At 51.4% G+C, this 21,634-nt stretch overlaps 1 protein-coding gene across 1 annotated transcript in view; it reads right to left on the bottom strand.

Moving 5' to 3' along the window:
• Positions 1–4,183, bottom strand: part of TNIP1 (TNFAIP3 interacting protein 1) — a 47,301-nt gene extending 43,118 nt beyond the window's left edge. Inside the window, exon 1 of the mRNA XM_007448033.1 lies at positions 4,139–4,183. The gene's annotated coding sequence lies outside the window, so the exon portion shown is untranslated. The remainder of the gene's footprint in view (positions 1–4,138) is intronic.
• Positions 4,184–21,634: the final 17,451 nt, after the last annotated feature.

The following is a 21,634-nucleotide window of genomic DNA, read 5'->3' as shown; positions in this document are numbered from 1 at the left end:
TCACGGGGAAAAACAAGGACTTCCTCACGCAAGCGGCCACCCAGGTCTGTCTCTGCGGGCCAGGGAGCCTTGCTCCCCACAGAACGAGGGGCGCTTCTCCCTGCTTCCCTGTGCCTTCCTTCTGGCCACTCTCCAGGGGGCTCCAGACACTCTCCAAAGAGGAACAGGAAGAGGAGGGGCAGGTGGGGGGTGGGCAGCAGCAAGAAGCCGGGAGGGTGGGCACAGAAAGGCCTGGCCCTGTGGGAAGAACTCGGCAACTACCGGAGTCATAGAGGGCGGCCCAGTCACTGGGCTACAGTTTTCTGGAAGTAATGCCCTAAGATGCCTGCCACTGCAATCCCTTCATTTTGCAGCTGGGTCACCAAAGCCAGCAAAGGGAGGAGGACCTGCCCAAGGCTGCAGGGACGGCAGTGACACAGAGGGGAAGCAAACCCAGTCTTCTGGTGGCCAGCTGCGCGCTCTTTTCACCACACCTCCTACTGCCCTCCCTCTCTCTCGTCCTGCACCCCTCCCTCCATGTGGTCAGGTGAGCAGTGAGGGAAAAAAGAGGGACGAGAAAGGAGGTGGGCCCACAACAGGGAACCACCTGTAACAACACTGGAGGGGGCCGCCTACAAGGCAGTTCACTCCTGACGCTGCACTGGGGGTGGTCAAGCGGAGGCTGGCTGATCACCTGCTGGGTGCTGTTGAGGAAATTCGGGCCAGATGTCCTCTGCGGCCCTCCCACATGTCTACTGCCACTATTCCAAACAGGGATGGAAAGACGTCTGAGACAAAACAAAGGATGACCCATCCAGAGAGGACACAGCATGGTCCAGAGGCGGCAGAGGATTAAAGGCAAGTTATCCCGAAGCATGAAAAATCGGACCATCTGCATCATCTCCTACTGAAATCCCTTCAACAGCCCCATGATCAGCATCATTAATAAGATTTAATGATGTTCGGCAGCCAGTAGAGATTGATCACTTACCCCATGCCAGCCCTGTGCTGACACACACTGTCTCATTAATTCACAGCACTCTGGAAGTAGCACTTATGTCACATAAACTTATAGAAGAGGAAGCAGACACAGCACGCACCCAGGTGTACTGAGCTCTAAATCAGGCACGCTACACCACGCGTTCTCAGAGAGCAGCTGGACCGGCAGCGTCAGCATCACTGCCACCAGCTGGATCAGACACCCTTGGGGGCGCAGCCCTGCAATCTGTTTAACAAGCCACCCAGGGGACTCTGATGCACGCTTGGGCTTGCCAATGCTCTGATCACTTCCCAGTGCTGCTGACGGGGGAAAAACTGACACTTCTCTGCCTGGTAGTCAAGACCATTGGGTTTTTCCTAGCCCAGCTGGTCAGCTCCCCCAGTGCAGCAGAGCCTTAGCCCAAATCCTCTTACCCTAAGTTGCAGAGGGGGCTCAGGCCCCACTCTGCACCTCATCATCTTGCCTGGGCCCGGCCTTGAAGTCGCCTCCTTCCAGAAGCCCCCTGACCATATGGCACCCCCAAATTGCTCCACACCCCAGTCAGACTTACTGCCGGGCACTTGCTGGCACACTACGCCTTCCAGCTAGCGCTCATGGCACATTTCTGCCCAGTCCACAACGAGTTCCTGGAGGGCAGAGCCAGTACCTTATTCACCTGAGTACCACGCCACTCCACACAGCACCAGGCCGGAGGGCTGTCAGGAAATGTTTGCTGACTATCAGAAGAAAAGAAAAATGCCTTGGGAAGCAAGTTCTGGCTCTCACCCTGACTCTGCCACTACCTCTCTGGGACAAGTGCCTTCCCATCTCTAGGACTCAGTTTTCTCATCTGTGAAATGCACCATTATTCTAGTTTCTTCTATTCTACTCATCTGCTGAACAAACCCAGCAAAGCCTTACCCCAGACACTCTTTATCTAGTATCAGGAACGCACACGTGAAGACTAAAGAGGTCCCTGCTCTCACCCTTCTATTCTAGGAAAAGAGGAAGACAACAAACAAGCAAACAGTAAAAATTACTGTATGCCTGACACATACAGTGTCTACACACATACTTTCTCAATTGCAAATAAGCAAGATCATTTCAGAGCATGATGAATGTATTAAAATATATATATAATAGTAATATGACAGAAAGTGAAAAAGGGGTTACTTTGCATAGAAAGGTCAGGGAAGGCCCCTCTGAGGAGGTGACATTTGAGCTGAGACTTGACAGATAAGGAAGAACCAGCCATGAAAAGAGCTGGGGAAAGGTGTTCGAGGCAGAAGGAACAGTACATACAAAGGCCTGAAGGCAAGAATAAGCTTGGGCCGTCCGAGGGGAAAAATAGCAGGCTGCTGTGGTTAAATCACAGTGAGTGCAAGAATAAAACAGTACCCAGTAGCACCCAGAGAGGGAGGCAGACAGCCGACCTCCTACAATTCTGAGGTGTTCAAATCAGGTCGGCCAACCCAACCCAGAACATCCGGGGCCCAAGTCACAGGCAACACTGGGGTTTAGGGTATGAGTCAGACCCCACGGCTTCCTGGGGCCCCAAAGGCCCTGGTGTGGGAATAGGGGCAGGCAGCAACCCTCAGCATGAGTGCCATGCCATACCCGTGGACACACATGGGTGGGAGAAAACAGAGTCACATAAGTATGTAGAACACAGGACACTCACGGCTGCAGCCTCCAGAGGAACATGATCAAGTGCTTCAGTGAAGTGCCAGGCCCTGATCACATTATTTTCCCAGGGCACAGCCAGGATAGTGGAAAGGAAACAGGGCCCAGGGTTCAAGGCTTACTAGTCTTGGGCAAGTCTTAACCTTTTGGGGGTTCAGTTTCCTCACCTCAAAATTGTGGCTACTACTAGTGACTCTCTCCTAGGGTTGCTGAAAAGAGTAAATGAGACACTAAACATAAAGCACTGTGCCTGGCACACAGTATGTGCTGATAAATGTAAGCTGTTATTATTACCATTATTGGTTTTTCACTGCCTCAGTTCTCTCTGCTGTAAAACAGTGATATTAATACATCATAGGATTGCTATGAGTTTGTGCTAATAAACATTCCAGCCTCCTAATGCAATATCCATTGTCAGGAATGAAAAAAAAAAATTGAGAGTCCTCTCATCAGGTGCCGAATTCCCCTCTACCCTACCACATTGTTTGGAAAATGAGTAAGAGCTGATTAAATTCTATTTTGACAATACTGTGAAATAAAAATGATGCATTAGGAATCCACAGATTTCTCTGCACTGTCATTCTGCAAGGGGGTGGGGATAAACGTTGCTGATTCTTCTGCATCATCCACAAAAGTCCCCCCATCCAACCAAAGCACGAAGTCTCACTCAGCTGCACAAAATTCCCATACAATTAATGAATATATAATACAATCACTTTCATGTACACACAATCACACACTCTTGCAGACAAATGTTCTACAGCGGAAAACTCAGGCATATGTAGAAACTCCACACCCCAAATCGCTCCCCAAAATTCACTACAGCTACCCTGCAAATGCACCCAAATGTTGTCTCCGACAGTGGGCAAAATATGTTCAACAGAAACAGTATAGCACAGAGTCTGGAGTCAAACGCCAGCGTTCAAATCCTGAATTTGCACTCTCTAACTGTATGACCCCAATCTCCAAGTGCCTCGGTTTCCTAACCGGTAAAATGCGGATGGTAATAATCATACTCGTTTTGAGGATGGAAGTGGCAATTAAACGAGTTTAATACATGTAAAGAGCTTAGTTCAGCACTTGGAAAGCGCCCAATAAGAGTTATTTTCCTCTTCATTACGTGTGCACACGGCTTCCAAAACTCGTCTCCCACACTATGAACAGACCCACGCCCGCACACACACCCTCCAACCCGCGGGTCCGCACACCCAGCACACAGCCCGCCTGCAGTTCCCAGACACGCTTGCCCACTCAGTGCGCACGCGCGCCCACCACCCTCCGCGCAGGTCAGGGATTCCCCACTCGGCCGGACCCGGCCGTCCCTGGAGGTGCCCTGCGCCCAGGGACCTCGGGCGCCGGAGCCCAGGAGATAAGAAACCCAGGCCACCAGTCCGGGCTTGACCTCCCCCCTGCCACGCCCGGTGGACTACCGAGGCTGGGACCGGCCCAGTCCCAGACTCCCTTCCTTTCCATCCCCGCTCCGCCCGGCCGGCTTACCTGAGGGTGGGGACCCGGGGAGACAGCACCCCGCTCTCCGCGTCCAGCCCGAGTCCAGAGACGCGGTAGAGGCCTGGGCCACTCTCTGGCCCCGCAGCACTGCACAGGACCCCGGGTCGGGGCAAGGGGACGGGGCCGGGGACTAGGAAGTACTGGGGGCCGGGCCGCCCCACCCCCTGGGAAAGTCCCCAGTGACTGACAGGCCGATCGCCCAATCACGCTGCGCCATCTGGGCGGGTCCGCAGCCACCGGGGTGGGACGCAGAGAGGTAAACAGCCGCCGCCGGAGCAGGCCGGTTTCTGGGTAGCCTTTGCCTCGGGCTGCAACCTCCGCAGGTCCGGGCAGTCCCTCGCGGCCCTCCCTGCTGCGGAAACTCCGGGCGCCGGAATGAGGCTGGGGCCACCCTGAAAGCCGGAATTTCAGAGTACAGTCGAGCCTAAGAGACCACCCACCCTTTCCTAGCGCCTAGGGGCACAGAGGCCGGAGAGCGGGCGGGGGGGACTTGCCAAACGGCATGTAAGCATTTGTAGCTGAGCCAGAGCTAGAGTTCGGGGTCCTAGAGTTCGGTCCAGGGCTCCCCCGGACTTCTTACAGAGCTCACAGAAATTCTGAGGTGAAAGTACCCTTAAAGAATCTCATTGTCACAGCTGACATTTTTTGCGTACTTACTGCTCCAAACTTGGTAAGCACTTTGCATGCTTTATTTATTTAATTCGGTCAGCCACCCTAGTGAGATGGTTTTTATCCCCCCCCCCTTTTTTTTACCATAAATTAATGTACAAGGCGCGTGGAGGTTAGATGACCTCAGTAAGTGGCTGAACCGAGATTGAAACCCAAGTGAGCAAATCCGTAGCCCACTTTCTACACTACCTATATGTGGGCCAGATCATGCAAACAGGTTGTGAGATTTCCCAGACCAGGAAGGAGCCGTAACTTGGTTTACGCTTGGGAACACTTGTTTTTTTAAGCCCACCATTTTATTTAAAAGAGGGTAAATTTTAATTTCAGAAAGTGGCAAGTCCTAACCTTGGAATATAGGACAGCTCTTCAAATTGGGTTAATATAGCTTTATGAAAAACTTATTCCGAAAGATTCATTTCACCGGAACTATTGAAAACTTAGTCATTGACAGGCCCTCATCGTCAGAAAGGATTTGGGGAACTATTTCATACAGGCCCTCATTTTACAGGAGAGCTCTGTAAATTAACTGTGACTCTGTGTGAAAACACACACACACACACAACCTACGCAACTATATGCCTAATCCAAGAACTCTCAGGCTTTGTGACATCCTGGGATGCTTTTAGTTACTTCAAAGGGGTTATCAAAGTCTCAAAATGATATTAATTCTAGTTCATTTTAATTATGAAAATAAGTACACATATTTTGAAGAGAGGGATGCAAACACCAAACAAAGCACCACTGAGTGTGACCAATCACCAGGAGATTACGATCTTGGACTGGTTGATACTGCAGCTCTCAGGCATCACCTCACCCATTTGTGCGCTGGGCCGCACCCCCGCCCTGTCCGCTTTTCTTCCTGCTCTTGTCTGTAATTCCCAGTTTGTTTTTCCTGGAATGCACTCTTCCTAATCCCAACCAAAGTCCTTCTCATGAACACTGAAATTTACTTTAAAAAGTGAAGAGTCTCCAACTGTTTGCATTTTGTTTCCAAACTATTTCAGCTGTTTTTGTAAATGTCTGACCTTAGAGAATTATGCAAATGGTTTCATTCCCCAAAGTGCCGGGTGATTCCTAGAGGTGGGCTTGTTGGACAATGCTCTAGTATGGCACAAAAAGGTCACACAGTCATCTTTTTGCATGATTCCCTCCTTCTGGATAATTTTTCTTAACAACTGCAATATGTGAGAAGATGCATCTCTTCGAAGTCATGACCACATCCACCACTTCCATCCATTTCAGTCTGAGTTCTAAACATTCCATGTTAGGGGCCATGGGACCGTTGATCACAATCCCCTATTTGGCAGATGGTAAACTGAGTCCTCAGAGTAGTAAAGAACTTACTTAAGGCCACGCACATGGAGTGATGAAACCAGGGTTGGAACCCAGGTCCTTGGCTCCCGGTCATATGTGCTCTTTCCACTGCATCATGTTGTCTTTACAGTGTCCTGATTTTTCTTACTTTCTTACAGAAACTCAACACTCATGATGAACGTAGGCCATGGACCTAACTAATGGGGTTCTAACCACTCAACCACTGCCTTCCTGGGTGGCCTCTGTAAGTCTCTGTTCCTCTCTAAAAAATGGAGATAATGATTACCTACCCCTTAGGTGATCATGAGGATAAATGAGATAATGCAAGTAAAGCCCCAAGCTTGGCACACAGTAGGCATTCAAGAAAAGATAGTGGTTTGTAGATGTGGATTGCATGCATTGAGTAGAACTTCACTGTTAAACCCAGGAATGCAACCTCCCCAGGCTCCATCCCACCATCCACAAACTCTCTGGGACCCTAGACTCTGGGGGCTAGGCAGGGTAGGAGACGGGCCCCCTAGCCTGGCACCCCCATCTCCCCCCAGCCCTGGAAGGAAATTTCCAAGCTGGGAAGCTGGGCCTGACACTGAGAACTGAGTGACTTAGTCAGCTGGGAACCTCTTGCTCTTCCAGAGTGAGGACAAGCAGCCGTGCAAAGCCCCACCTGGCACGAGAATCAAAAGGCCTGTGCGTTGTTTCGTTGTTTCGTTTTGTTTTAAGGCAGGTGGTTTCCCAATCTCTTTTCTACCACTCCCCCGCCCCCTTCCACCACCTCCACCAAGGCTGCCCCAAAGTTTCACACCTAAATCCACATTTGAGGGATATGAAAAACATACCAAAAAACCCTCAACCTATAAGTGATTTAGCTCTAAATCAAGGGCCTAAAAAGGAGTGAAAGCTGCATATTAAAAACATTAGAAGGTAATATTTATGGTGTATTTGCTGTGTGCTAGTCTGCACTTTCACATATCTCCCAACCAGCCTCTGAGGTCAGAACCATTAACACCCCCACTTCACAGATGAAACTGGGGCTCCGAGGTGTTAGGTGACTTCCGCAAGGTCTTCAGCAGCAACAGATCCCTGGAACATGAAGATCCCGGTTCTTAATCTCTTCACGCTCTTGAGCATTATACTATGGAGTCTTGCCAGCTAGCAAGGCACAGAACTCAAAATGCCAGTCCTTAAAGAGTCCTTAGAAAGGATCAAACCCAGCCTTTTTCTTACAGGGATGAAGCCACTGAGAGCCAGGGAGGGCCAGGGACTTGTCACAAGTCTTACAGCAAGTTTGGGATAGTACTTAAGTCTCCTGCTCCCAGAGCAATGCTATTTCCACACATCTCAGTCATGGGAAACAGAGCTTCTCAGACAAACGAACATGTGCCTCACTCTGATAGGTGAATTAGTGAGTCTGGGCCTTCGCTAGGGGTGATGAGCAGCTAATGAACTAAGAAAGGAGCAGTCCTCGGTCTGGGTCCCTTCCTTAGATCCAGTCCCACATCTGCATAGCCGGGGGCAATCTCAGGAATGGAAAATCCTACGATGGATTCTAGGTGCTTTTTGGTGTTGGGTGTGTGTGTGTATATGAGAGGGAGGTTTCAGTGATAAATGAGAAATGCATGTCAAGCACATGGTGTTGGCTGAAATTGTATTAGGTAATTGTACTTGGGGGTAAAGAGTAAATAAAGGAGCAGAGTCTATGGTCTCTGCTTCCCACCCTAAGCCCCAGAAAGCATTTAGTTCTATCTACATCCCAAATAACTGCATGAGAGGATGGATACAACGGCGCTAAGAAATCCATAACTTCGGGGCTTCCCTGGTGGCGCAGAGGTTAAGAATCTGCCTGCCAATGCAGGGGATATGGGTTCAGGCCCCGGTCCAGGAAGATCCCACATGCCGTGGAGCAACTAAGCCTGTGTGCCACAACTACTGAAGCCTGCACGCCTAGAGCCCATGCTCTGCAACAAGAGGAGCCACCGCAGTGAGAAGCCCGCACACTGCAACGAGGAGCAGCCCCACTTGCCGCAACTAGCCAAAAATATAAATAAAAATAAATTCATTTGAAAAAAAAAGAAATCCATAACTTTTCACATTCATTCAGCACTTTAAGGTGAATTAAACCGTTTCATATTAACAGTTTGCCCCACTTCCAAGAGGCATGTCATGCAAGGGTTAGGAGGCGGACTCTGGAGTCTGATAGACCCTGGCTTGGATCACAGTCCTGCCACTTAACACCTCACGATGGCTCTCCTCCCGTTTCCTCATCAATAACAAGAAGGTTAAAACGGTGCCCAGTCCACAGGGTAGAAAGAATGAAACATCACAGAACCTGGCATCAGTGAGAGGCAACAATGATACTTATGATCAGCCCTGTAGGGTGGGCAGGGATCATTCACCTACTCTTTCCAGTGAGGACCCCAGGGCCCAGAGCTGTGGAGGAACTTGTCCTAGACTTCACAAAGTGTTCTTAGAAACACCAGGCCTAGAAGACATTTCTCCTTTTTCTCCAGGGTCTTTCCTGTTTTCCTCTTTTTTCATCCCAACTGTTTCCGCTGCGTCCCTGGGCTTGCCTCTTGGCTCTCTAGGGCACCGCTAGAGGAGAGGAAAGGGCAAAGTGACAGTGGGGGAAATTCCCGCCTGTAGCAGACGTGGCCTAGCCAGGCCCCTCCCACAGGTCCTAGGAGCCCCAGGCCAGCCCCTCTCCCTCTGGCCTCCCTGTCTCCAGCTCAGAATGCCAAGCGGACCTGGGTTTGGATCCAAGCTTGCCCCTCGTCATCCTCCTGGAAGTGGGAAGAGGTCAGCCAGGCTCAGCCCAGCCCCTGAAGGAGGCAGACCCATGGGAACCAGAGCATTTCCTAATCCTGGGAAGCCCTGACAGTGCTGTTCAGCCTCACCCTAAGTCCTCTCCCATGCACCCTCTTCTAGGGCCCCTCCCACTTCTCCCTCCATTCTTCTCCAGCCCAGAAGCCACTGTGACAGCGACTTGGCCTCCACTCCTTGCCCCTCCTAGCCAGGGACTTCCCTGGGCTGGGCCTCTGACCAGCTTTGGAAAATCTGGACTGACTGTTATCAAAGAGGGGGCTGCATCACCACTGTCTGCCAGCCCACCACCCGCTCCTAGTGCCTCGGGCTCTCTCTGTGTTAAAGGCTCAACCACAGAAAGGCCCAGCTGACCCTGGATGAGAGCAGGCGGGAGAGCCCTCCAGACGTCCTTTCTCCCCCGTGTTAAGGAGGGCCCCAGCCTTCCACCATGTTCCCAAGGGAGGCAGGGCCAGACTCCCACCTGGTCTCTTCCTGTCTAGCTTTAGACCACTGAAGTGCCCAACACATGCCCACACACTCACCCTCAAAAACTCACAGACGTATAATCATGTAATGACCCAGACACAGACACCCACGGACACACTCACACACAAACACATAGACAATGCTCACACGCTTTTGCTCACACAGTCGTACACACAGGAACCTCAGGAGACGTGACACACGCTCACAAATGTAGACACACGTTCTCACACATGCACACACACACACCTGCCTTCACACTTGCAAACCTACCTATAAGCCCTTTCCCCCTTCTTTCCTTTCCTTCCCTTTGGAAAAACTGGCAGCGACTGGAGAGAAAAAGACTGGCTGAGAAGGCAGAGCAAGAAGAGGAGGGCAGGAAGAGGAAATAAGAAATGCAGGGAGAGACGCAGGAGGAGAACCAGGCCAGGCTAGCAGGTAGAGGCCCAGAGGCCAAGCCCTGAGCGGGTGAGGGAGCTGGGCCGGGGCAGCCACAGATCCCAGCTGGCAGGAAAGCGGAGGGGGGCCAGGTGGCTCGTGGCTCAGCCAGGAGGGTCTGGTGGCCCCGGCAGTCTTGTGCGGTGAGCCCTTGCCCTGTCCTGGCTCACGGCCCCCCGGGCCGGGTCACTCACCTGGGGAAGGGCAGGGGGGGACGGGGTCTGTGCAGCGGGGCTGCCACCCGAGAAGGCTCCTCAGCTCACTGCGCTTCTGCAGGAAGGAGAGCTGGGCCAGGCTGACTTTTAGGCAGGAGGGGAATTCCCCAGACGGAGACGCAGGCAGCCCCGCAGACTCGACTGAGGCCCATCCCGCCCCCTGGCACAGCACAGGGCCTTTCTTTGTCAGTTCCCCACCTGTCACTTCCCAGACGGGCTGTCGCTTGCTGTGAATTCCAGGGCAGGGAGGGGGCTCTGGGTAAGAGCCCAGCCGGAAGCCTGATGATTCTGTGGCTGGACTGGGAACTGGCCCAGGGGCAGAGGCAACCTGGCCTGCCCACCCTGCCCCAGTGTCGGTTCTCCCCGAGGACCTCGATCTCTTCCTTTGCCTAAGGTGGGGGGATTCCAGCGCCCAGGGTCCTGGCCGAAATCACCAGCCGCCCAGCGCACATCCTCTTGCCCAGCCTCCCTCCCCGTTCCTCTCCCATCTGTTTCCACTTAGTTTCTTCTCCACAGGGAAGGAAAAAGCCCACTCCTTCCCTCTGTGCCGGATCTCATTGGGATGTTGAGTGGGGCCTTAGAGACCTACCCACCAATGAGCAGCCCAGCTCTGCACTAACTCCTGAGGCTCACTTCCCCAGCCTGAGCCTCAGTGATCTCCTGCTGTAAAATGGGGATAATGAGTCCTGCTTTGCCCGCCTCCTGCGATGGTAATTAAAATAAAATGATGGTTTACAGACATTCTTTGTAAACTGTTGACTACTTTACAAACGTAAGGTCTCAGTTCATCATCTGCTGAAAAGATGCCTAAGGAGGAGATGGATGGGGACCATCTGGATGAGCTGGCCTTTCTCCATCATTCCCGGTTCTGGAGTTTCATCATTCTTGCACAACATTATAGACCACTGAAGACCTAGGAATGGACAAGTCACACCCACTTTCTGCCCACTCAGAGCTCACAGGCTCTGGGCTGCGCTGTCCAGTACAGTAGCCATTAGCAGTACATGGCTATTTAAATATAAATTCATTGAAATTAATAAAATTAATAATTCAGTTCCCCAGTAGCACTAGCCACATCGCAAGTGCTCAAGAGCCATGTGTGCCTACCACCTTAGACTGCACATGTATAGAATATTTCCATCACTACAGAAAGTTCTATTGGATAGCTTTGCTCTGGGGGCTGCAGGCAAATCAATAGGTAACTACAGTCAAGTGTGGTAGAGTTGTATTTTGACAGGAGGAATACAAGGAGCTATAGGAGCCAGGACAAGGGAGCGTCTGATCAGGATTTGGGATCTGGGAAGTCTTCCTAAAGGAAGGGACACTTTGGCTGAGACCCGAAAGTAGCCAAGCAAGAGCATAAGGAAGGGTGTTCTCAGCAAAGGGAATAGAATATGCAAAGAGAAGAGAGAGTACATTCAGGGAACTGAAAATTGTTCACTCTGAGTGGACCATGGAGTTTGAAGCAAGCAAAGGGGAAGTAACAGAGGTGGGTCTGGAGAAATACCCAGGGTCAGATATCAAGAGGCCACATCAGTCCTGGGCAGGGCATTGGGAGGTAGGGGGACAGGGGGTGACGGAGTGGGAGAGCCCACTGACTCTGATCCTCGACTGCTTCTGTGCCCTTCAGGTCGGGATTGCCCGGGGAATGCTAGAGACACCTCCTGGCCCAACAGTCTCACTTTACAGATGTGGAAGTAAAGAACAGACGGGGGAAGTGACTTTCCAAGTGAGTTAATCGAGGGACTTCCTGACTCCTAGTCCAGTGCTCTTTCCCACACCACACTCAGTACGCCGGTTGCACGGGCTGCTTTTTAAATGTTTCAATAGCCACATGTGGCAAGCAGCTACCATACCAGACCGGGCAGAAAGTCCTACAGGACTAATGACACCAGTCCCTGAGCTAGACCAGGCGCAAAGGGTGATACGCTTCCCTGCGTGTAAATTCTTTTCTCTGCGGGGAGTAAAATTATACTTTCTCACACCCACGTTGTCAGATGCTCCCATCTCTGTCCTCTGATACCAAATTGCAAGGCCTCCCTTACTCATGTCCCCAACAGCTCAGAAACTGGCATCTGGGATGATGGCAGGACTCAGCATCAGGGAGAGAGATCTTGCTCCTGGCTCCGTTCGTGAAGCCCCCGGAGTCAGCCAGAGCCTTCTGTGAAATTGAGGAATGTCCCTCCCTAGAGGAAACGGAGTTTCAGATTCCTCATTAGTATAATGTGTAGTTCAGCCCTGATGTTCCGGGATTGTGATATTTCCCCTATACACAGTAGTTTTTCTCCAGAGGCCACAATCATCATAGATCCTCTGTGAATTCACAAAACTCAGCTTAGACTGGTTCCTGCTCCTGGAGTCCTAAATGGTGGAGGGACTTTAAAGGGCTAAGGAGGCTCAAGTAGCTGGACCCACATGAGCTGCAATCTCCAGTTAGAACACTTGGTTTGCGCACCCAGTGGGAAGATTAGCTCTGGGCTTTCCCTGCTCAAATGCTGAGAACAATCAGCTTCTCCCACCTTCTCTTCCCCTTTGTCCTTCCAGCCATGGATTTCCTGAAATTGCCTTCCCTGTTCAGGCCAAGGGTTAGACATCAAGGAAGAAGAGGCCCTTGGGCTGGGTATCAGAAGACTTGAGTTTGAGTCCTGGCTCTGCTGTGTGGCCCTGGGCAAGTTCCTTCCCCTCTCTGGTCCTCAGTTTTGCCTTCCATAACATGAAGGAATCAGACTAGATGATCAAGAAGCGACCTTCCCTTCTGACACTGTAAGGAAGTCTAAAAGTTCAAAGGGAGGAGAAGTCAGAGCAGGCCAAGATGGTCAGGAAATAATAACAGTAATATCTGATACTTAAGATTAACATGTACCAGGCATGGTACTAAGTGCTCTTCAACGCGTTCTTTTATGCATTCCTCATCAGAACCCTATGAGATTGGTACTGCGGTTTTACAAATGAGGAAACTGAGGCTTATAGTGGTTTAAGCCAACAGCTACTAAGTGGCATCGCTGGAGTTCAAACTCAGGTCATTAATGTCTCCAGAGCTTACCTTACCTTGCTGAACTTCAAAAGATGGGTGAGATTTGAATATACAGGGGGAAGCTCTCACAGGCCCACTCCTTTGCTACTTAATTATCCAGACACCCTGCCGCCCACCCCACCCTTAATTTCCTCTCCTACCCTGACGTCTCTGGTCTCGTTGCTGACGTTGTGGGAATAGCATTGAGCCCTGTCTCATAATAGTCAATCAATATTTATTTAGCGAATGAGTAGATTTGACTCTGTGGGCTTCCTGATTCATCAATTCTGTTGAAAGCTCCCCCAGTGCTATTTGAACCTAGACCAGGACTCTGGGCAGATTTCTGGATCCCACCATAGACCTGAGGTATCAGACTCTCTCGGGGATAGGGCCCTAGAGATGGCACTTTAAATAACCTTTCAGGGGTGCTCTTAGTACTTAGCAGTTTGAGAAGCCCAAGCTCCCTAAGCTGGGTTTTCCAACTCCAAAGTGAGAATTACCTGCTCAGATACAGGCAGCCAAGAACTCACCGTCATGAACTAGCGGGAAGTACCAAGTATGCTAGCAGTTCTCTGGGTCACCCAAACATCAAATTTGTGACTTTTGCAAAAATGCTTTGAGTCCACAAGCATCCACTAAGTGCTAGGCCCATTGCTGTTGCTGACTCACTATGTGACCTCAGTAGAAATTTCCTCTGTCTCTCACCTTCCTCATTTGTGAAAAACGGTCAGTCCTCTTTGCCCATTTATAACCAGGGAATAGCTGTGTGCATAGAGGTGTGCCCATTAGGATGATTTCATAAAGAATATCATAGGTGAGGGGTTTGTCAACTTTAGTGTCTGTGAGAATCATCTGATCCATTTGGTCTTGGGTAGGGGCCTTAGATCAGTGTTTCTCAATCCAGGCAGCACATCAGAATCACCTGGGGAGCCTTGTGAAAATACAGATGCCGAGGCCCCACCCCAGAGTAATTACAGCATAATCTCAGGGGGGTGTGGCCTGGGATTGGTATTTAAAAAGCTCCCCAGGGCTTCCCTGGTGGCGCAGTGGTTAAGAATCCGCTTGCCAATGCAGGGGACACGGGTTTGAGCCCTGGTTCAGGAAGATCCCACATGCCGTGGAGCAACTATGCCCGTGCACCACAGCTACCGAGGCTGCGCTCTACAGCCCGCAAACCACAACTACTGAGCCCACGTGCCACAACTATTAAAGCCCGCACGCTTGGAGTCCGTGCTCTGCAGCAAGAGAAGCCACCGCAATAAGACCGTGTGCTGCAACGAAGAGTAGCGCCCGCTCGCTGCAACTAGAGAAAGCCCGCGCACAGCAGCGAAGACCCAATGCAGCCAAAAATAAATAAAAATAAAATAATTAAATTTGAAAATAAATACATAAATAAAAAGCTCCCCAGGTGATTCAAAGTCGTGACCACTGCTCTCAAAGGTCTTTTCTGACAGTTGGTTCTGATGCAGGTGGTCGCAGGACCTCACTGTTCCCTTTTTTTGTACCAGGGAAGGTAGCTTCTCAGTACCAGGGTCAGAGACCAGCAGGAGAACAGATCTAGCATCTGGAGAGCTCTAGCCCTCTTCTGTGTGTCACAGGACATCATACATGGTGGCTGTGAAAGGAAAAATTAAAACTCAAACCAAGTCACTACGAAGAGAGGAGGTACATATAATTCTGTCAACACTTGAAAAATGGAATTCAGGGATGCATTTTGCAAAATTGTTCTTTCCAAGGAAACGGAAACAGGGCAGGCGGTATATGTAGCAAGAGTCAAAGGAAGAAGATCCCATGACAAATGTTGCAAGACTGCGCTGCTGAAGGAAGTGGTTTCTTAGCATATCAGCTCTGGAACAAAGCTTTGAGATTATCCAGACCAACCCCCTGGCCAGACGGAAGGAGAACCTAAGGCCCAGGGAGGGGGAGGCATGTGCCCAAGGTCGAGTTAGCTTTACAATCCAGGCTTCCAGAACACCTCCTGCCTGCTGCCCTTTGTCCCTCAAGCACGTATCACTTCTGCTTTTGTTCCAGATTCCCAGCCCACCCTCTACCCTCACACCCTCTTGGATAGCACCCAGGATCAAAGAATGGGACTAAATCTGTGAGCCTGGATCTACACCGGCCAGATGACAGGGACGAAAGCCAGCAGGAGACTGGTGGGAGCGGGAGAGGAAGGAGCAGTGTCTGATGATGCGGCCTCTGACCTCAGAAAGGAAGCCTGGTCACCAGGGGGAATTTCCCCGGGTGAGGTCTCATGTCTACACAAATATTGCACTCCAATTAACCTGGACCCCAGGATGGGAGAGAGGCAGGGGAGAGAGGGGACCCTGGGAGAGGCAGGGAATTGGGAAGGCAGGTAATAGGGCCTGAACTTCCCAGGTACCAGGCACTGTGCGAGGGTCTTTGTGTGCTTAATCTCATTTTGTTCCTGAAACATCCTCCTAAGTAGGAAGGTTGGGAGCCTGAGACCCAGTAAGGGGAAGGTACACTTGCCCATGAGAAAGCACAGCACATTCTGACTCTGAGGGGAGAGGCTATGATGATGATGGGTCTGGTGCTGCAGCTACTGACTAAGGTGACAGTAATGGGGCCCAAGTCTGAGAAGTCTGGCAGTTTCGTTTTAGGTTTCCATCTCACTCACCTGGGGAGTTTTATTCTGGAAACAGCGAAAAGGCATCAGGGATGTAGTGACCCTGACTTTCTGTGGGCAAATCCAAGTCCTCAAGTTTTCCCAGGTTCAAGGGTAGGAGGTTGGGGGTGACAGCTGGCGCTGTTAACCCCTTCACTGCCAGCTTCTTCTAGAACACTCCAAGAGAAGTGGAGAATAGGCTGGAGGCTTTCGAAGTAAATCTCTCTCTCCCTCCTGCATCTTTACATTTCACTCACCTTGAGGCTCACTTCCTCCAGGAATCCTTTCCTGGGGATTCTGCTCCATTGCAAGGCTGACCCCCCAACTCCTCCAGGGAGCTGGTCTTGCCTCCCCAGAGCTCAAGGCAGGGTAGTTAGGCCCAAAGTCTGCCCGCCAGACAGCCTGGCTGTTTCTCCTCCTATCGAAGAACAGAACGAAGAATATACACAGGAACAGGCAGGTCACAGGTTCCTGGAGTTGTGTGCTGCACAGCAAGGCTGTGTGCCAAGAAAAGCATGAGCTCACACGTGCCCTAGCGAGTGTGTGTGAAAAGCAAGTTTGGGTGCTTGTGTGAGGCCCTTCCTGTGTGGCCAGCAGTGCATCTGTGGGCAGCGATGCCTTTCTTTCTATTTGTGACCAACCGTGTTTTGGAGGCCTAATCATTTTTCTCTCTATGGTCAAGAATGTGTGTTTCTGATTCTGGGTATACAGTGTGTGTCCCTGGGGCTGTGTCTGGTGGTGATTTGGGATTGTGTGTGTGTGTGTGTGTGTGTGTGTGTGTGTGTGTGTGTGTGTGTGTGTGGTAAGTAGTACTTATGGGCTTTGAGTGGATACCCAATGTGTGGGAAAGTGGAAATGGAGATCCCTGGCCCAGCACAGGCTTGGGATCTCTGTGTCATCCCCTGCCCTCCCTGCTCTCCTATCAGGCCCTCCCATCCCCACCCGTGGCTATCTCCAGGTCAAGGTCCATGGCCATCTCAGTGGGGTAGCCACTAGGGGGTTCTGGCTACAGCTGGCTGTGCTGAAGGCAGGTGGTGGGGCTAGAGGAAGGGGTGGGACCATCCCACAGGATCTGTTAACTGCTAGACACCTGGGCCTGGGGGAAGGGCCCGTTCCCAGATGGCTCTGGTTGAAGGCCTCCTCAGTCCTCACCTAGCTGAGCGGAGGGCGATGGGATGGCCCGCACCAGGGCCCTTGGCCTCTTCCTGCCTTTAAAGCACTTCCTGCTGCCTCTGGGTTCCCAGGTGATGACACCTGGCTTCACTTCGGCCTCCCTCTCTTGTTCCCCACAGCAGGTCAGCTCAGGTTTCTTGTTCCCTCTTGTGTCTTTCTTTTCTCTGTCTCTGCTTCCCCCTACCCTGGCTCGGGTCCTCATCCCTCCACGTCAGGGGAATAACTGCAAACCTGTCCGATGGTCTCCCAGCTGCTGGGCTGGTCTCCTCCTCCACGCAGGGCCCCAGAGATGTCTTTCTAAAGGATGTCTCTGATCATACTACTCCCATCCCCAGCCCCATTCAGGGGCTGGCCAGGGCCCAGAGGGAAAGGGCCACAGTCCAGCCCAGACTCTCCGTGACCTTCCCAAACGTTGTCTTCACGCTGGGTGCGGGGCCCAGGACCTCCACGAGCACACCCCACTGCTTCCAATTCCCACCTCTGTACCTTTACTCAAGTTGTCCCTGCCTGCGACTCTCTCCCTCCTTCAATATCTTTCACTATTGAGAGCTTCTCTACCCATCTTTTGAGGTGCTTCTCACATGCCCTCTTTCCAGGTAGATTTTTCAGGCCTCTCTGTGGTTAATCTGTGGCCTCTGCACTTGGTACCCCTTCCTACTGCGTGTTTGGTTGAATTTTTCTTATAATCTTTCCCGACTTAGCTCTCTGAAGGTAAGGAGAACAGTTGTAGGGACTCAGTTAATCATCAGAGGTTTTTTTTTTTGCGGTACGCGGGCCTCTCACTGTTGTGGCCTCTCCCGTTGCGGAGCAACAGGCTCCGGATGTGCAGGACCAGCGGCCATGGCTCACGGGCCCAGCCGCTCTGTGGCATGTGGGATCTTCCCGGACCGGGGCACGAACCCGTGTGCCCTGCATCGGCAGGCAGACTCTCAACCACTGCGCCACCGGGGAAGCCCATCATCAGAGGCTCTTGAAAGAGACTTCTCTCTGTCTTTCTCTGCTCTGAAATGGAATCCAGCCTATTTATTAATAACAAAGAGGTGATATTTATTGAGTCTTTGCTGTGTCCTGGACAGTGTCCCCAGAGATAGACATGCATTGCCTTAGTTCATCTTCGCAACAACCCTGTGAGATAGAAAGCTTGGTTGTTCCCATTTTACACATAAGGACATCAAGGCATAGTGAGGCCAAGCAACTTATCTACTTCTGAGTGGTTGGCTGGCATTCAAATCCAGGCTGGTCTGCCTGCCTCCCTCCCTCCATAGATCTAACTAGGCTCAGTGACAGAACTAGAATTTCCCAATTGCCTAACTGCAGCTCTGAAGTGGGGAAGTCTGCCCTGGGAAACCTGAGGTCTGAGGGGAGCGGGGAGGCCCGTTAGAGGGGTGATTTACCACTCTGGGTTCTGAAATTTGGACTGCGCAACTTGACGCTTCTCCCTCCTGTTCTCAGCTCTGCCATCAGGAGAAAGAGGAGGATGTGTCACCCGAGAGAGCAGAGCTGGAATCTGGAGACCCGGGTGCTAGTTGCACGACTAGCCCTTGTTCACAGCACGGCCACAGTCTGCTCTCTGGGCCTCGATTTCCAAACTTGGGAAATAAGAGGGTTGGTTTGGATGATCTCTATGACCATTCCCAGCTCAGTCAATCCATGACGTGCTGTCTTCAGGCAATTTGCGTCACCACTTGGACCCTGAGTTTCCTCGTTAGTAGAATGAGGTGCTCACCCCTGCACAGCGGCAGAGGATTATTGAGGAGGGGAATCACTCCAGTGGGATCACTCTGGTGATGGTGACTCGCGGCTCTCAGCAAAGCCGGGCACGGCAAGTTATCAGGGTGCTGTAAATAGCCAACAGTTCCCACAATGTTCTCCAACAGCAGGAAATGTGATGGCAGCGATTCCCAAATAGTCGCTCTCTGCTCAGCTTAAAAGGGCAACCTCCTCCCAACCAGCCACTTCCTTCAGACATTTCCTCCTGGTCCCAAAGACCAAGGTGGGCCCATACCAGTCCAGAGCTGCCGAGAAGCGTTTGCCCCGAGAGAAAAGGCACGGCTCAGGGCAGGAGGGGAGCCGACTCTGGGCTGAAGCCCTCTCAGAGGGGAAGACTGAAGAAAGTGGAAGGACGTGCAAGGTGTTGACAGAAGCACTGGACCGGGGCCAGGACTGCACGGTTCCAGTTTTCTGCCGCTGAAAGGCTGTGACCCTAAGCCTGCTGCTTCCTCTCTGTGAAGTGACAGTTGTCTCTCTGGCTGGGAGGGAGGTGAGAATTTCTGAGGGTCCCTTCCACACTAGAGCATCACGACCATCCTCCTGTGCTCCCACTTTGAGACAGCAGCGGTCTGGGCTTCTGCTTTCTCTTTCCTTTTAGTTTTAATTTAGTCCCCACCACTTCTCTCCGTTGAACTTTGGCCACAGAAACAACCTCCAGTGTCGTTTAGTACAGTTTTGGAGACGGCTGGATGGGAGGGACACTTGAACATAATTTTTTAAGGATTAGGACCACAACGGTCTAAGTTTTTCTGTCTTTAGCATCTTGCACATGGCATGGCACATAGGAGGCATTCAGTACGCATAAGGTGCATGAGTGGATGGATGAGTGAATGAATGAGGTGGTTGAATAGTGGGAATGAATAGTGGTTACTCCCTCCTCTGCCACAGCTCCAAGAAAAAAGCGGGGTTTGCTCTGCAGGTACCTGGGACTTAGCGCAACTGTTGTAGTAGCCTCCCAACTGGCCGCCCTCCCTTCGTAGGCTTTCCTTAAATTCACAGAGGCTTACCTTCCCCGGCCAAGAACCTCCAAAGGCTCCCCCTGGGTTATGCGATAAAATCCTGACTTACAAGGTCCTCTAATTGGATGCAAACTCCCATTTCTAATCTCATCTACCTCCCCTCAGAATGCTGAGGGTCTCCCTCCTACTGCTGACCTATCCCAGAATGCAACATACCTTAAATGAAAATTCAAGTTAACTTAAGTGCAAACTGCATGTTGAGGGATTAGTGTGGTGTCCGGTACACGGCCAGTGCTCCGTTTGAGCTATCCTTCCTGCTTTCCAGGAATTCTAGAAATTCCTGGTTTCTCCACTTGTGTATTCCCCTCAGCCTCATGAGGTCTTCCCATGGCCTCAGATTCCATCCCTCTTTCCTTTCCATCCCCAGCCTATTTTTCCCTCAGTTTAACCCGTGCCCCCTGCATTGGGAGCACGGAGTCTTAACCATGGGAGCAGCAAAGTCCCCCCTCGGTGCATACTTTTAAGGCGCTTCCATATTTGTCTTCTGATGCCTCTGTGATGCGCAGCTGATGACTTTTTGAAAACAAAGCTCAAGGAGACGTCTTGGGAGCCACCTCCCGGCTTCTACAATGGGGCCTGGCTCAGGGAAGGTAGTGCTGGCAGCTGACTCGGAGCCAGATGGCCCCAAACTTCTACGAATCATTTCATTTAGTCCACAAAGGCTGTGCCATAGGTAGGACTGGGACCTGTCTTACAAACGAGGAAACCGAGGCTCAGAGAGATAACATGATCATGGCCAGTTAGTGGCAAAGGTCTGACTCCACAGCTCTGAACCACTGTGTTAATTCATCTTCGGTAACCATTCAATTAAGTTGGGCAAAGAGCCAAACAAGCTCTCAGCTGACCCTCCTGGGGGTTTGCGCTCACAGCGTGGTGGAGGGAAGGAAGTGGGGAAGACACAAGGGTAAACTGCCTGACTTTCAGACTCATTACGTCAGAGGTGAAGAAAGGGCTCTTCGAGACTGTTAGGTCCAACCCCTCACTGTACAAATGGAGTCACTGAGGCCCAGTGAGGGCAGTGGCTGGTCCAAGGTCACACAAGACCAGACTCGGGACTTCTCTGGCGGTCTAGTGGTTAAGACTACGCTTCCACTGCCAGGGGGCACGGGTTTGAGCCCTGGTCGGGGAACTCAGATCCCGCATGCCATGCATAATGCAGCCAAAAAAATAAATAAATAAGGGAAAAAGAAAAGAAAAGAAAAGAAAAGAGACCAGATGCAGCACATTTCCCAACATCCCCACGCCATTCCCTGCTCAGCAGCTACAACAAACACACGCTGAACTGCAGGAGAGGGCAGGTCAGCCGGGCCAGGGAGCAGAGCCCTCCAGCCAGTAGGCACCCATATGCCATGGTCACTGGATAACTTTAAATCCGTGGTGGCTAGATAACTTTAGATCTGAGTCCCAGAGCAGAAGCAGAGCTGGGGGAAGGGAGATGGAGAAAGTGCAGCTGACCTCCCGTTGATCCCTGACCTTCACAAAGTGGAAGATTTCCACAGGCCTCCCCAGATCACGATCACATCTGGTGCCCCTGAAGAGTTCAAAAGAGGAAGTCTGGGCTCGGATGTCACGGATGAAGCGTGCACAGAGAAACATCCTGGTAGCAGAGGAAGGAGAGCGGCCCCGAGACCCAGACCCGGCTGCGCCAGCCTTCCCAGGCTGACCTGAGCTCAGACCCTCATTCGGGATTCCCAGGAAGGGATGGGAAGATAGAAAGTCACTCCTGGGCAGGTTAACACCTCAGCTCTAATGGCAACAATCTGGGCTGCAGGTTCTAGGTCAAAACCACAGATCCCTCTTGGAAATGTATTTATGTGTCTGTATGTCTTTTTATTTAAAGAGAGAAGGAATGGAAAGGGAATGATTGGGAGGCACATCCTAGAATGTCAGTGTTAGAAAGCCAAGATCTTTTTGTTAAACTCTCTCATTTTGTAGCCAAGAACATGGAGACGGGGAGGGAAA

The sequence above is a fragment of the Lipotes vexillifer genome, unplaced genomic scaffold (genome assembly GCF_000442215.2).
Source record: "Lipotes vexillifer unplaced genomic scaffold, Lipotes_vexillifer_v1.1 scaffold121, whole genome shotgun sequence".
NCBI lineage: Eukaryota > Metazoa > Chordata > Mammalia > Artiodactyla > Lipotidae > Lipotes > Lipotes vexillifer.
This window is presented reverse-complemented; position numbering and strand designations above follow the sequence as displayed.